The following is a 15,750-nucleotide window of genomic DNA, read 5'->3' as shown; positions in this document are numbered from 1 at the left end:
ACATTTAAGATTACAGATCTTAGCAATGCATAACCACATTTCTCAAACTGACTTACCCACTCAAAAAATAATTAAATATACTGTATGGCAAAAATTTCCCTTTCTTTGGAACAACTGTTTCAGATTAAGGATCCCTATACAAAAGTAAAGCTTTCTTTGTGCAAAAACATGAATGCTCTGACAAACTGTACAAAACTCTTACACTTAAAGAGACGTGGGTAGCCCCTTACACTACTGATCTTATATAATGCAAGGAGCAAAAGAGAGATTACTATTAGAAAATTACTTTTGAGAGCAAGGTGATAAGAAAGCCTACCCAAGCCCTGAACTCAAGAGAGAAACTTGAGTTTCTAAGCCTTAGAACAAGAAGAAATTTAGCGTGGCCATACAGCACTGTTGGGCTACATTCACTACCCCTTTGCTTCATGTGACATGGGGACAGGATACAAAATAGGAAATCTAGAGTAGTCTATAATTCTATCCCCGTAGAAACAAATTAATTTGAATCTCTAGGGCAGAGCCTCAAAATATAAAATAGTGGGGAAAGCAAGTAAAAAGGATGAAGAGAGCAAATAAAAGGAAAGCAATAGAGAAGACAGTGCATTAAACAGAAAACAACACATCTGAAATATAAAAGAAATAGAGGTAGTGGTAAAAAGACATGGGACAGACAGACATAAAGAAAAGGAGAAAGGAGGATTATAGAAATGGAAGATGACAAAAAGTGATAGAGAAAAAGGCATACAGAAGGGACCACTTAAAATTTCAAGAAAACCCAAAATCAACCACCTAAAAAAAGCCCATACAAACAACAAACCAAACGAACCCCAACAAACAATCACAGTTCTACATTCCTTCTGAAAAATTACTCTAGAAACCAGAGCTGAAACAAAAGTAAGAGAAATTATTTTCACTTGTTAATGAAGCTTCATTTGATTTCATTTTAGGGTTCAGCCCTGTCTCCATCAAGCAGTGGGATTTTCTCAGCTCCTATGGGATTAAGGATAAACTGAAGCAATGCCTGAATGATTTTCTGTACTGAGACACCTGAGATACTGCATACCATAGCATCAACTCTGGATTTGTAAGGATGACTAGTCTTTACTAGGTAAGAGAATTAAGAGGTAGAAAACCCATCAAGGTACTACATATTACTGCCACCATGTATAGGAAAGAATGACTTCTCTCCCTAAACTGAGTCAGCAAGCAATTTATTATGCCATAAAGTACTAATAATTCCTCTATCAGCTGTCAAAAACTTACTACTCACTAAAAAGAACAATTTTTTTTTTTTTTTAATTATGGACTGGCAGAGAAATTAGCAAAGGAATCACCATGAAGTGGATTTTTGAAGGCTTTCTGGGAGAGATGGTAAGAAGCTTTGGGTTCCACTTCCCACCAGTGGGAATATTGCACTGTTACAACTAAACAACCACTGGAATGGAGAGAAAAAAATAGCAGAGCCCCTCAAAAGAATTTATCAAATCACTTATTGGAATATAATGAATATTAACAAAAGACAGTACAAATGCTCTTGAGAATTGAGTATTCCTGGGGTTTGGATCTCTTCTTCAAGGCTGTTAAGGTTGCTAGGGAATTTCACAGTTAATGGTGTATTTCCATATGAATGTTCCAAGGAGGGGGAAGGGTTTGCAAAACTGAATCTTAAGCTGGGTTTTTAACTGAGTTTTCTGTGTGCTTCCCAGAGAAGAATCTGATGTTCTTGTAAAGCTGAAATAAGAAGCTTTCATATTTAATAACAGATTATCAAAGATTTTTAGTAGAAAAACATACACAGAAAATCCTTTATGAGGCACTGTGACAAAGAACTTGCTTCTCTTACTATGGTTAGAACACTGCACCAGACATGCCATTACACACATGCTAAGGTCATAGAGTAGTCTGCAAACAAGAGCAGCTTTGTTTTGCTTACACAAATAAAAACAACAAATTTATTTTGTTTTAAACAGATTGTATGTCCATTTTTCATAAACAAATAGAAAGCACATTGCTGTGGGCTTCCCAGTGACAAATACACTGAGACATCAGCAAGTGACAACACACTTTGTACTCTGACATGGATGAAAGAATTCAATTCAACTTTTCTTTGTTCTACCTGGAAAGAGAAACATCTGGGAAAAATTCTTTTTAGCCCTGCGTCCTGAGAATGAATCTTAAATGATGCTCTGTCTACAGCTTCATCTGTTTCTCCTGCCTTTCCTTTGCTAACTTTGGGTGGCATTAGTTAAGAGTGACCAAAACTGATAGAGGGCCCTTCATTTTAATGAAAGTGGATGATTAAAGGACAAAAATAATAAACATCTCATGGTTAAAATGGCAGGCACTCAAGCTTGCATCAGAAAATTCACAGAGCCATTACCACTAAAGGAGAACCTGCAGAAACAAGGTGAAGTCAGCTCCATGCTCACACCACTACCATAACCATTTATCTGGTTATTTTCCCCATCCTTTAGAATTCAAAACATCCCAGTTCAAGCAACTCTTATTTATGCGAGCATTCAATAAATACAGACACACTTCCATTGGCAATGCTCTGACAGTTGATCTTCACCCTACGGTATTATCTTAATAAACTGTCTCTCAGCCCCAGGGTCTTTGTTCTCACACAAATGACCCACAGTTGGTCACCCTGGATCTTACACAAAGCATGATGAGCACAGGGGTTATATGAGCTAATTGCATAGTGACTGCAAAAATAGCATGTTTTCTTCTCTTCAGCAACGTGTTCTTTCTCTACTGAAAACAATTCAAGATAATGACAGAACTGTATATCTGGATAACTCTATCATTACTTAATGTTACCACCACATGAGCTTGTCTGCATGGTATTTGACAAAGAAATTCAAGTTAAACAGCCTCCTCCAGAATGAAGACAATATTGGATTAATTATGTAACTTGCTACACATTTGGAAAATGAAGATGAATTTCCCTCTTATAACCTTATTAAAATCCTACAGAATAAGAACCAGATTGTAATCTGTTATTGAAGTATAAGTCATAAATATCTTTTGAATTACTCAAAATTTAAATCATTGGGGATCTGAATCTGGCCCCATACATCTTAAAAGAACATTTGACTCATTACTCATGTAAACCTCCATGAACACATAATGCACAGGAACTAATTTGTTTTCTAGGAGAATTCAACATTCTCTGCCAAAAGAACTCATACTCTGGTACTTCTAATACACTATGTTATTTTTATTGGTCTACGTGCTACTTTTACTACTAGTTATGGAGTAAACATCTGAAGAAAAGCAGAAACTAGAATCTAATGGACTCTTAGTCTTTTCCCCACATGCTTCCCAGAATTCAGACAACTTTCTTGCTCTGATTGAAGACAGCAACTGGAAACACTGCAAGAAGTCCACAAAGCATTTACTATTAAAAACACAAACCGCAGACTACCAAACTAATTTTGTAACATGATTATTCCTCCAACGTGGTCCAAAACTGAAAGCATACAACTCAAAATACACAAAAACACAGTAGCTGAGTTGTAAGTCTCTAGACAGTAAGATCTACCATTCTTTTGGTTTATTTTCAGGGGTGCCTTAACAACTTGGGATACGGCTACATAAGCTTTTAGAAAAGAGATTAATTTTCTCCCTATCCATGCTTGCTTCATGATGTATTTGCATCAGCCAGGTCTGAACCTCAAGTTGTGTTAGCATGGGATCATGAATGACAAAGTGAATTTATCAAAATGTCTCAGGCCTAACTGTGCAACATGGAAAAACACAACACACCAACCTGGACAGGGGAGAAAATTTTCAAGCCTGAAACCTCCATGTTCAACTGGCAGCATCTCCTACAACTAAACTGCCATATATTCCACTGTTCTGACACAAACAAAAACCAAACACAATGCACAGATTCATCATGTGGATTTCAGCTCAAGTTGGGAAACCACGCTCCTTCTGACTGTCTCATTTCCTGTTATCCTACTCACTGTAGGGCTTGGTCAGAATCAGACGTAAAAAATGCTGGAACAACCATGCAACAGAATCAGTTGCATTATTTCCAGGCAACATAGTTGCATCTATCAAATTCTTAAAAACCCCAACTGATAAAGCCCTACAGTGTTCACAACCAACCCATGCTAGGGTCACTCTGCATTCCTGACACTAGAAAAAACTTTGTAAATTTTTTGTTTCCTGCAACATATTCAGCCCACTACTTTTACTTTACTCACTGTGGGCACTGTAGACATTTTCCTTGCAGGTCAGACTTCTTCCTGTTCTCCATCTTCACGTAAAACATTTTAACTTGCAATTCAGTTTTTATAGCTACTGAAACCTCCTTCAATATTTTTTCTCAGATATCTGATGTCAGTTATTTGCAAGTTAGATGAAGAAAGTTTCTATCTGAACTGGAGCATCACCAGGCTGTAGCTGCTGGAAATCCTTCTGAAACCATCATTATGTGCCTTCCTAAGATTTCCACTTCCCTGGGGAATCTCTGGGGAATTTTTATATTTATATAAAAATATAAAAGAATTATACAATGCAGTATAAAAAGTCTTTACAGAAGTCACATTCAACTTCTGTTTAAACCAAGCTGTTGCATTATTGAGGACCACAGAGTAGAGGAAAAAGTGAAAATAAAATCTTCCTCAGATGATGTCTATGAGTAACTGAAGGAAAGAAGTCTAAACACTCTTTTTTGTTTCCAGCCAACTGCTAATCATACAGACAGTTCTCTCTCACCAAGATGAACTCAGCATCAGGACAAACCTACCTCAGAAGTTCTCATTTCAATTTGTTTCTGCTACTACTACACTTGCTCCTCAGGCGCTTACAGAATGCCTCCTTGTTGTACAGCCATCCCATGACATCCCTTAGAGACATGGCTGGGAGCACTACAAAGGTCTGCATTTTGTCTAGCACGGATGCTTCTAGCCACTTTCTGAACATTTTTCATATTCACTAAACACCTTGCATCAACAGAAGTGCTGTTTCATTTAGGTTTGGGGTTTGAGTTTTGCATTGCCCTTTTCCTTCATTGGTTTAACAGTGAGCTAGTGAATTTAAATGTCTTTGAAAGGGCAGTACATACAGGCTTACATCTCACTCTATATTGCTCATTTTGTATTAGCATGAAAGGCGGTTTCTCTCCAACTCTGAAGTCTTCATTTTCCTCGTGTTTAAAACATGAGTGGCTCTTGCTCTTTGTCCCCCCAATAACAAAATTATTCCTCTACAACACAATTACATTGAAGTGCCACTGAAACCTAGAACAGTGACTTCAGTGATCATCACAACTATACTTCAATGATGCAAAGGTTATATCAAGCTTGAAGCTATCAAGGTCAAAGTTGTAGTTCAATGATGCAAGGGATCTCATCTTCAGGATTATCAAATTCAACCTTCTGCTTTCAATTCAATATTCAATTTCATCAGGTAGCCTGTCTGACACTGGAGAATCAAAAGAAACTTATTTTCTTCATCATTTCAAGATGACCACTATTTCTTTCTGCCTAGCTACTCATGCAGCATTGATTCTTGAGGTATAGAAGAATTGTTTGATTACAGTAAGTTGACTGACTCACTTCAAACTACTCCCTTGATTCTTGGGCAAGATGAGCCTGAAAAATATTACTTTTCTAATTTCTGTTTTATTTGTAGTATGTAACACCAAACAGAATCAACTTTGTTTGATTCTGTGGAAGAGGTAAACACAGGTGTCAGACCAGCAAGCTGGCCTTATACCACTTTGCTCACCAGATGTGCCGCCCACCTTCAGCTTGGAATAAATGAAGCCTGGTCTGACTGCACAGGTCTCCCTTCTCTCCCCTTTCCATGAAGAGTGGATTACATTAAGCAGCTACTTGGTTCTTTCATTATCAGCAAGGCTTCTTTTCCTTTTCCCCAGAGACTTCATCCAGTTATATAATCTCCCTTAGTATTTTCCAAGAAACTGAAAAAGAAATTCCAATTTTCCAGCCTCCTTTACTTAAAAAAATGTTAATAGTTTCCTTTGTAGGGTGAATTTACAGCTCCCTTCTCTTTTGTAAAGAAAACAATATTAACTACACATTGTATCTGTTCTGTAAGATGATACAAAAATTAAGCAAACATATCACGAAAAATAAAATTGAAAAACCCAACAAATGACAAACACACCATACCTAGTTTCACAAGCTTTTACGTAACAGTGTTAAGCTTACAGAATTGGCAAGAAACTGTGTAGCTAAGTAGATTGGCAACAGCACGCTGAGGCTCTTGCTGAAGCTTCACCCAGGTCCCCCTAGGAACTCAAATGACATGTTCCCTCACAGGCTGTCAATGAAACAAATGGTAATGGCTCTCTGCTTCATGTGAAATGGGAGATTACACTGCAGAAAATGATTCATCAGCGCACACAGTATTTCCTCTTACTCTGAAGATATGAATAAACTTGAACCAAAAAAATGGCCAAGGGTGCCTTCAATTGCTAAAAAGAAATTAACCAGAGAGATGCTCATTTTAGGCAAACTAATGGAAAGACAACATATAGAAGATTCTAAATCAAATGCACTTTCCAGGATCTTTAAATCATCAGCTTTCTTATGGAACAGTCTGTCATCAGTACTTCCACTTTGCTCTGCCTGAAGACAGCAAAAGCCAGAAGGGCGTGTTCATGGGAGGCGTGAGGATGCATGAAAAGATGACCCATTTACACCTAGTAAATCCACAGAGTGTTTTCTCCCTACCTGCCAGCAGAGGACCACAGCCACACTCTGATGTGTCTGTAGCCATACCTCCCGTGTTGTGATCTCAGCAGATTTCACTGCTGAGCAAAGGTCCCACCTCTGAGAAAAACTCCAAACTAAGCAGATCGCTTACTCAGAAAATGCAACTCTCTCTTCTGAGTCACGCCAACATCTATCAGAAGTCATCAGAAGAGATTAATCCATGGACCTCTAACACCAAAATATCTCCATCACTGCAGAAGGAGAGGGAATGCTTCCCCTGGTAGAAAATAGCAGGCTCTTATTCCACATACAAAGCAGCTACTGAATTAGAATATAACACAATTTCACAGGATGTCAGACCAGCAAAATATTAAGAAGCAATCTGCTGCTTTCAGATGAAACAAACTTATTTGTCATTGCTGAAATACTTCTTATAAGGGCAGAAGAACCAGTGCTCGTTCTAAGAGCATGCTCTCATTCTGGTTATTGCAATCCACCTCCCTAAATTCACCCCACACCTTTATCAGCTCCTTCTATTTCATTTCTTATTTGCTTCCCTGACAAAATGCTTCCTAAAAGGAATGAATAAATCTAAACAGAATTGTTAAAAATACTATTAAATCCTCACCGTATTCTACCACAGGCAAAGCTGTTATGTCCTGAAGCATTTTTACACTGTGTAGGGCACAGGTCCCTTTAAAACCTACACAGAGACAACCTGCCATACCAGAACAGTTGTGAATTATCCACTCTGGACATGGAGAAACTGCTCCTCCACAAGTATTGTTAAGATCCAGTATACCAAACCCCACATCCTAAATGGTAACACTTCATTAAAAGTACCTGTATAAAAGCATTTTAAAGCCTCATTTAACTTAACTCTAAAAATAAGGATATATTAACAGAAACAAGTTGTAATTAAGATTATTGTTGACCTAGCTTCTTCCTGCAAAAGGGAGATAATAATCTCACATTTACACAGTACCTTTCAGTCTAAACTATCCCATCCAACAAGCCTGATCTTAGACACACACACAGAAGAGTGTTATTAACATACACAAATGAATAATTTGTGTCCCCAAAAAACGTCCCTCTAGCAGAAGCAATGCATTAGCAATCAACCTCAGTCTTAATCCTTATGTTCTGCCTAAAAACAAAACTTCCTTCAATTTCATTCCTTCAAAATGAACCTCTTCTCAGATCTCCATCACCAACCAACCCACCAGCTCCCAGAGACAAGCACCAGCAAGGACTGAACCTGACTTCACTCTCAGAGGATTGTGTATAAGCAAAGACACTTGGAGTGTATTGGGAGTGTACCAGGTTTTAATAGACAGACCAATTTTTTCCACATTACACTGCACACAGAAGACCTAAACCTGTCTTTCACTGCTTCAAAATGCTCCTTTCTTGCACTGTCAAGTACTTAAACCAAAGGTCACTCTCACCCACCAGCTCAGCCCAGATATCCCAGATAAGCCTTCCCCTGTATGTGATACTGCTGCAGGATTGCTGTTTTAATCATTAACATGCTAAGAAGAGTTATTCTGAATCACTTGTTTTTACCTTATGGTTACCAAAATAGGCCTTGTTTAAACAGTTGGCTGTCAGGTATCCATAAAGCACAGCAGAGGGAAATCCACCTCCTCCTCTGCAATTGGCATGGTTGTTGGAAAACACTCCCTGATGATACCAGTCTGCACAATTATTTTTTTTTCTGAATGCTTGCTTTGAGTAACATGAATTGCAATAAACCAAATTTATTAAACTTCATTCCAGGAAAGGCTGTCATTCCACAAGAAAGCTGTCATTATACGTTGAACCTGCATTTTCCTTGAAGTCTTCTCTCAGTTTACATGGATGATGGGGACATTGAAACCAATGCATCCTTGGAAAGATCATCTCTGTGTCTCTACCCCTTTCTCAGTCTGGTGGCAGTGGTCATCAGGACTTGCACTGCACACTGACTAGCCAGATCACAGGAGACAGCTGTGCTGAGATCACGGCATTGTGATGGGGGGACAGGAAGGAAGGAACAGTACCTGCTATCCATCATTGCACCTGATGGCAGTAAGTGTCCTCAAATGATAAAAAAATTGCTGCAGAAACTGTCAAGTAAGAGGAAGCTGTCACCTCTGTGCCCTCTACACCACCTGAGATGCTCATCGTTTCCAAAAAGAAAAACAAACAAATAAAAAACCCATAGCTGTTTACTAAAAAATCTACTGTAGCTAATCCTTGTACATCCACCATCCCATCAATGACTCAGCCTGAGCCCACATGGTGACCCTGTTCTGAATCCCACATTACAAAAGCACAAAATCCAACTGTCCCAGCACTGGAAACCAAGGCAAGGCTGGCTTGCCTGTAATCTTCAGGTGAAACTAGACCAGAACAGAAGCATGAAAAGGGGCTGGTTGATCCTGTACTTCACCTCCCTGAAAATGCAGTATTGCCTTCTCCAATACCCCTGTCAACAATTTGCCTACTTGAATTTTAAACATTTGAAGAGTCATGGGGGGCTTGCATTACACCCAGACTAATATAAACAACAATACACTTTTCTGCTACTGAGTTTTGGCCCAGAATTCATCTTAAACTTTTATTGCCCTGGTTTCTCCATTTAGTCATAGGTATTCTCTCATATAAGGCAGGAAAAAAATCTGACTGCTTTGACTTAAAATACATTTCAAACACAGACACATAGTTAACCCATCTCCCCATATTCAGTCCAAAACTAGAGATGTCTATTTCTGAATATTTCCCTTCAAGCTAGTTCCTCCAGACCCATGAGTATTTTGTTGCTATTCTTTGAGCCTCCATTAAATTGTTAATACCTTCCTGTTAAGACAATATTTGGTTTTCACGTGTTCACAACAGTCTTATAAAAAGGAAATACCACCTCTTTGCTCACCAAAATGTTACCTTTCTTTTGACAGCTCAAGAACAAACCATATTTTCTGTGATTAAATCCCATTCCAGACTCATTTATTAATTCTCAGTCCCTTCCAGCATCACTATCACCCACCAGCAAGTTCCTGATTTGATACTCCTTGCCCCAAGAACTTGCCTTTTCCCCCTACTTGTTCCCTTCACTCTACAAGCCTGGAGGAATTGTCCTGAAGTTGTTTATTACAAAGCAAAGACATTACTTTGAAAGGTTTTGCCCTATTCATCAAAGTATTTAATTACATGCCTAACTTCCACCACTTTCTTAAATCCAGTTGATCTCAGCAAGTAGAGATGAGCTTAAGCACACGCTTAAAAAAAAAGTTGGGTGTGCAAGTCAGTGCTCTGCTGAACCAAATCCTCAGTTTCTGTAATCACTTGGATAGTCTACTTTCTGTATTTGGCAAGAACTGACAGCTCAGTGATTAAAGGTAACAGTATTTTAAAAACATAGACTCAAGAGAGTCCAAAACTGGCATCACACTTTTGTCCTTTCTTAAAAGAAGAACTGGAAATAAATACCTAAGTACTTATCCCTCAGTACAGTAATCATGAAGCCTATAGATTTAAACATGCAGTAAGTATATTGTCATTACTTCAGTACTCACTTTGAAAAATAATAATAAAAGCAAGCCTTGTTAAAAATTTGGAAAGGCTTGTGTATCTCAGCAAGATATGCAGCACATTCACTGGTAGCTCATTAGCCACAACCATCATTGTGCAGTTAAGAGACAACAAAGCTGTCCATTTCTTAATTCCTGTCTCCTAAACACCTTTAAATGGAATGGACATAACTCACGGTTCCACTTAAGATGATCTTCAGTGGGGACAAGGGAGAAGAAGGTCTTTGGTTTGAGCCATGGCTTGGTTGTCTCCATCAGCGGCCAACCACATTACAGCAGATGAGATGAAAGCTTTATATTCACCACCAGCAGCAAATGCAGTTGGTGTAAAAGGACTTTTGTGGAGAGTATTTAAAATCACTTCCAAATGACTTCCATTGTTTATACACAGCATACTTCATGACCTGTCTCTCCCCTTTGTTTTTTGTTTGTACTTTTTGTTTTCTTTGCCTCCTCTCATTTTGCTGCCTGGCAAACACAGGCAGAGGTGAAGTAGGGACTGTAATTAGGCAGCTATATCAAGCTTCATCTGTGGACTACCTAATTGTAAGATTCAAGTTTTGGGAGTAGTGCCATGTGAGAAAGAAGCGGAGAAGAAAAATTGGAAAATGACTAGTTCCTCTCAATCCATAAAGCCTTCCAAAATTCAATTAGCATGTTCTAAACCAAACCATCCACACATGCTACGGCACAAAAACGTGTGATTTCAAATATAGACAAGAAAGTAGCTGCTCATAGATATTTATCAGAATTATAATACTCTCTGACCATTCCACTTCAACCCTTTTTATTCAAGTGGCATCTGCTGTAACCCTTTTGTACCTCAGTACTTGAGATGAACCAGGAAAATACCTATGGGCAATATAAATAAATTGTCTGTGACTGCACATGGGATCTCTTAAATAATGCTGTGAACCCCTAAGTCACCCAGAGAACACCCTTTGCATGCCTAGCGTGAATACTGTTGTTTAATAATGCATACTTGACTAAGTTTGCTGTCTTCCCCACAGCAAATTTTTCTTGTGATTTTACAGTTTCCCAGACTGGAATAATATTTTCACTTTCACAGAATCACTGATGCAACCAATAGGAAAACTGCCTCTGTTTCAATTTACTGTGTGATGTCTGTAAATACTGCTGGATAGTGAAGACTTGTAGGTAAAACTCGGCAAACACCTTTTTGCCATTTTCTCCTATAAAAGAGACAAAAGCATAGAAATTTCTCTGCTGCCTTGTACATACAACTACACATCCCCACCTGCTCAGCTCATTTTCCTACAGCAGCTCAGCATCTCCAGCAGCTTCCAGAGCACAAACACCTGCACCCATCCCAGGTCAGATCTCCAGCTTGCACTAATGGATTTTTTCAGATAGATGGCAGTGCACAAAGTGCATCCCAGATTGATTCAGGGTCGAGAATTTCAGTGCCATTTCAGTGCTCAGGCACTCTAACTAAAGGAACTACTGAATTATCAAAGGCACTTTTAGAAAGATGATGGCTCAGGACCCAATCCTGCGGCACGGTGATAGCGCTGATTCCTTGGAAGGGCTGAACTGGGTGCCAAGAACGTAAACATGGCAAGGAGGCACTTAGGATTTTACTTTCCATTCCTAGGAGCCACAAAGGATTTTTCTTTCAATACATTCTAACAAACATAGTTTTAAAACACAAAGCTAAAGGATGACTAACAACACAAAATCCAGAAAGATATTGGATACAGGAGATTATATATTTGATTTGCAAGGGTCCGTAATAGCACAGATTTAGAAACAGTTCTGCAATATGAACAGACAACTCCAAATCATTCTTAATGGCAAAAATTCTACCTAATTTTGTGTCCTCTTCATTCCAACAGATATTATTATAAAGAGACCAGAGTGAAATTTTAACCATTTAACTGCACTTAACCCAGCAAATCTTTCTGACAAAAGGCAAATATTAACTACGCAGTTCAAACAAATAGGAGTGAATCCCTCAGCACAATCAGTACTCCAGTATCTACTACTTGGGAATTTCGACATATAGCTATCATGATGTGGAAGCATCCACCACCGTTTTGTTTTCTGTTTGCAGTAGGGGGTTGCTAGGAAACAAAATACTATTGTCTGATTTCATGATCTATTGCCTGGTTTGCCTGGCAATAAAGTCTTCTAAATCTATTACCGGATTATTTTGTATTTTAAAGCGAGATTAAGACTAACATTAAAACACATGCAAACAGAGAAGAGCAGCAAAAAAATGCCTCAAAATTCAGGGGAAAGTATGTATATATTCCAGGCTAAGGAAGACAAACTATACCGAGGAAAATGAACTCAGGCAATCTGGTGATATTTATATATGCACACACTCACACGTGTATCAGCATTCCTTGACTGTATCTATAGTTTTGCTGACTTGTCAAAGACTCTCTCAAGGATACAAAGCGTTCTCTTACTACTGGAGAGCTACTGTACACTACAAGTTCTGTAAATACCACATGCTGCAGAATGCCTGGTGCGGGCAAGCACACATGCCACTGTAATTTTTGTTCTTAGAATTCAGACCTAGGTTGTTTCAGTGCTTTAATTTCTTTACACAATTTTTTTTGTCTTGTACCTTTGGACACAAAGAAGAGTCAGAGACTATTCCCTGCTCTCCCCCTCCCTCTTCAGTTGCAACATTATTAGACAAATTATCAAATAGAGAAATAAATAAAAGCACCAGGAAACGCGATCTAAAATTGAAAGCCACAATAGCAAGTTTCACTTATTTTTGACCATGTCAAGTCTTTGCAAAATGAGTGAATAAAAGATTATGAGAACCAGGCAAATGTAGGTGCCCACCAATGCATTCCCACAACAAAACAGGAGACCTCGAGTACAAAAAACAATCACACTTAAAAGCTGAGAGACAGATGAAGAGTGTTCAGCACAAAGTCATAGGAAGGTTTAAAATAAAACCTGCAGAGTAATTATTATTCTTTTATGTATATCTACAATTTCACACCATGCACAACATGCACTATTTCAAAGTCCTTTCAACTCACTTATTAACACGTATGCATTTTATCACTCCATTTTAAATTTGAGAAAAAAAAGAATGAGTTTCATTGCAAAAAATCATCAAAGCTTTTGAGACATTACAGCAGAACTCCCAGTGATAAGAAAAAAAAAGAAGTAACAACACACGACAGAAAGGGAAGGACCTCAAAGCTTCTTGCCCCTCCTGGTCAGAGATGGATTTATTCAACCTCCATAGTTTCTGATAGTTTCCTATCAGAAACTAGGAGCCCCCACCAAACCCCATTTAGAATTAAAGAATAAAAGAGTAAAACGCAAGCGAGCTGCTTCTACCCCAAACAACAGCAAGCTACTTCTAGCAATTAGATGAAAGCAGCGGAAGATGGACATGACCCACAGCCAATCCCTCTCCTCACCAGGGTCGAACGCGGCTGTTCCCCAGCTGATAACCCGCTACAGTAACACTGCTAGTTACAAAACGGAGCAGAGCTCTCGGTGACACTGGGATCCTGTCACCTACAGCTTCACTGAAACCTGTTTTAAAACACTCTCTCAAGGAACGAGGAGAAACAGGAGAGGGATGGGACAGTCTCCTCCCGAGCTGCCACCAAAAAACTGTTCTGCCAACTGCAGGAGGGCTGCCGGCAACATCTCAGCCGCAGCCACCCAGCTCCTGGAGGGAAGGGGGGCAGCGGGAGGGACCCGAGCTCCGGCCGCCCTGGGTGCGCTGCCCGCCCGCCCACGCGTGTGCCCCGAGGGAGGCTGCCCAGCGAGGCGGGGGCAGCGCCGGCCGCGGGAGCCGCTTCCACCCGCGCTGCAGCAGCGACTGCAATTACAAAAAAAAAAAAAAAAAAAAAAAAAAAAAAAAAAAAAAAAAAAAAAAAAAAAAAGAAAAGAGAAATAAATAAATAAAAATAGCCCACTAGCGGGAATGGGAAAATAAAAGCCCAGCCTAAACAGGCGGACCCCAAACAACAACAAACACCGGGCGCCCAGGAGAGCAAACTTTCTGACTCACCGGGAAGAGCCGGTGCCCGGGGGGTGCCGGGCAGCGGCGGGGGCGGCGCGGGGCCCCGCGGGAGCACGGCCGGAGCAGGAGCCGGGCGAGGCGAGCGCCGCCGGCGGGGCTGGGGCAGCGCGTCTCGCCCCGCTCCCGCTGCCCTCCCTTCCCTCCTTCCCTCCGTCCCCGTCCCTCCGCAGCGCCGGGAGCTGCCCGGAGCGGGCTGCCGCCGCGGGACCGCCGTACCTACCTACCGCTGCCGGTGCGGAGCCGCGGAGCAGCAGGAGCCGCCGCCGCCGCCCCCCTTCGGCGGCTGCCGGGCCCGGCGGCGCTGCAGGCGGAGAACGCCCCGCGGCGGCGGGGAGCGCGGGGCCGGGTGCGGAGAGGCGGCGGCTGCCGAGGCACGGGCAGCGCGTTGCTTCTGCCTGTCCGGCTGTGTGCGTGTGTGTGTATGTGTGTGTGTGTGTGCCGGGGAGGGATGCTGCAAGGGACCGAGGGAAAATTCTCCCCTCCAAGCAAAGCCGCCGACAAATGGCAAGTCAGGTGTGCAGGGGAGGCAAGGCTCCCGAAGGAGGAGGAGGAAGAAGAGGAGGAGGAGGAGGAAAGGGGAGAGGGGCGGTGAGAAGGGCGGGGAGCGCACAGCCGTCACGGCGTCCCGGGGACAGCGGCCCCGCCGGGGAGGTGCCGGGCGCGGCCCCTGGGGCGGGCGCTGGGGCCGCACGGAGCGGGGTGAGCCCCGCCGCAGCCGCGGGGAGCGCTGCCCGCTCCGCCGGGGGCGCGGCGAGGCGGCGGTGGGTGGGCGGCGGGGAGCGGGCCCTGCGGAGCCGCGGGAGTGCGAGCTGCAGGCACCCCGAGCTAAGCATCCTGCCGCAAGTTTTCCCCGAGGCCTCCCCCACCTCAAACGGTCCTTGTGGCAGCCTGTGCAGCTTGATGAGCTGCCCCCCAGCCGACGGGATCGGTGCTTTCTTTGGGAATCCTCCCGTGAGGAGTAGTCTCATCTACGAGGCTTCCTCCTACCCTTTAGCCTGGCTTTGAAGCAGCACCTTTTAGAGAACACCTTTAGCTAGAGGGTCTGGTTTTTTGCTTATTCATCTGCCGGGCAGCAGACAACCAAGTGTGGCAAGAGCACGTAACCTCACCTTTTCATCCGGGAAGCCATGGGGCAGGCGGCCGGGGACAGCTTTTCCCAGGACAAGGCGCTGGGCCCCGGGGTGCTGGCAGCAACAAGTGCTTCCCCAGAGCCCAGCGCTGCTCCCAGAGAGGCCGCTGAACACCTGTTCTGAGCAGAGAGTTAAGGAAGGCTTTTACAGCTGCACCTCTGCTCCCAAGGACAGTGCTGGCTAATCTGAAGTCTTCCTGCTATTCGAAAGGGGAGAACCTGCTTCTTTCCTGGCCCGAATTACCAAGCAGGGCTGCTGTAAGCAGTCCTTTGCTCTGTAGAGATGGTTGTGATTTAGTGCTGGAGAAAGCCTTTTTGTGC

General features: G+C 41.9%; 1 protein-coding gene across 3 annotated transcripts in view; it reads right to left on the bottom strand.

Moving 5' to 3' along the window:
* The window catches only part of ENOX1 (ecto-NOX disulfide-thiol exchanger 1), a 365,352-nt gene extending 350,691 nt beyond the window's left edge, over nt 1-14,661 (bottom strand). For all 3 annotated transcript variants that reach the window (XM_058825014.1, XM_058825015.1, XM_058825019.1), the window contains exon 1: nt 14,521-14,661. The gene's annotated coding sequence lies outside the window, so the exon portion shown is untranslated. The remainder of the gene's footprint in view (nt 1-14,520) is intronic.
* Between the last annotated feature and the right edge of the window lie 1,089 nt (nt 14,662-15,750).

This window comes from Ammospiza caudacuta, chromosome 2, assembly GCF_027887145.1.
Source record: "Ammospiza caudacuta isolate bAmmCau1 chromosome 2, bAmmCau1.pri, whole genome shotgun sequence".
NCBI classification, from domain to species: domain Eukaryota; kingdom Metazoa; phylum Chordata; class Aves; order Passeriformes; family Passerellidae; genus Ammospiza; species Ammospiza caudacuta.
Note: the sequence above shows the minus strand (reverse complement) of the source record. Positions and strands in the feature narration are given on the sequence as shown.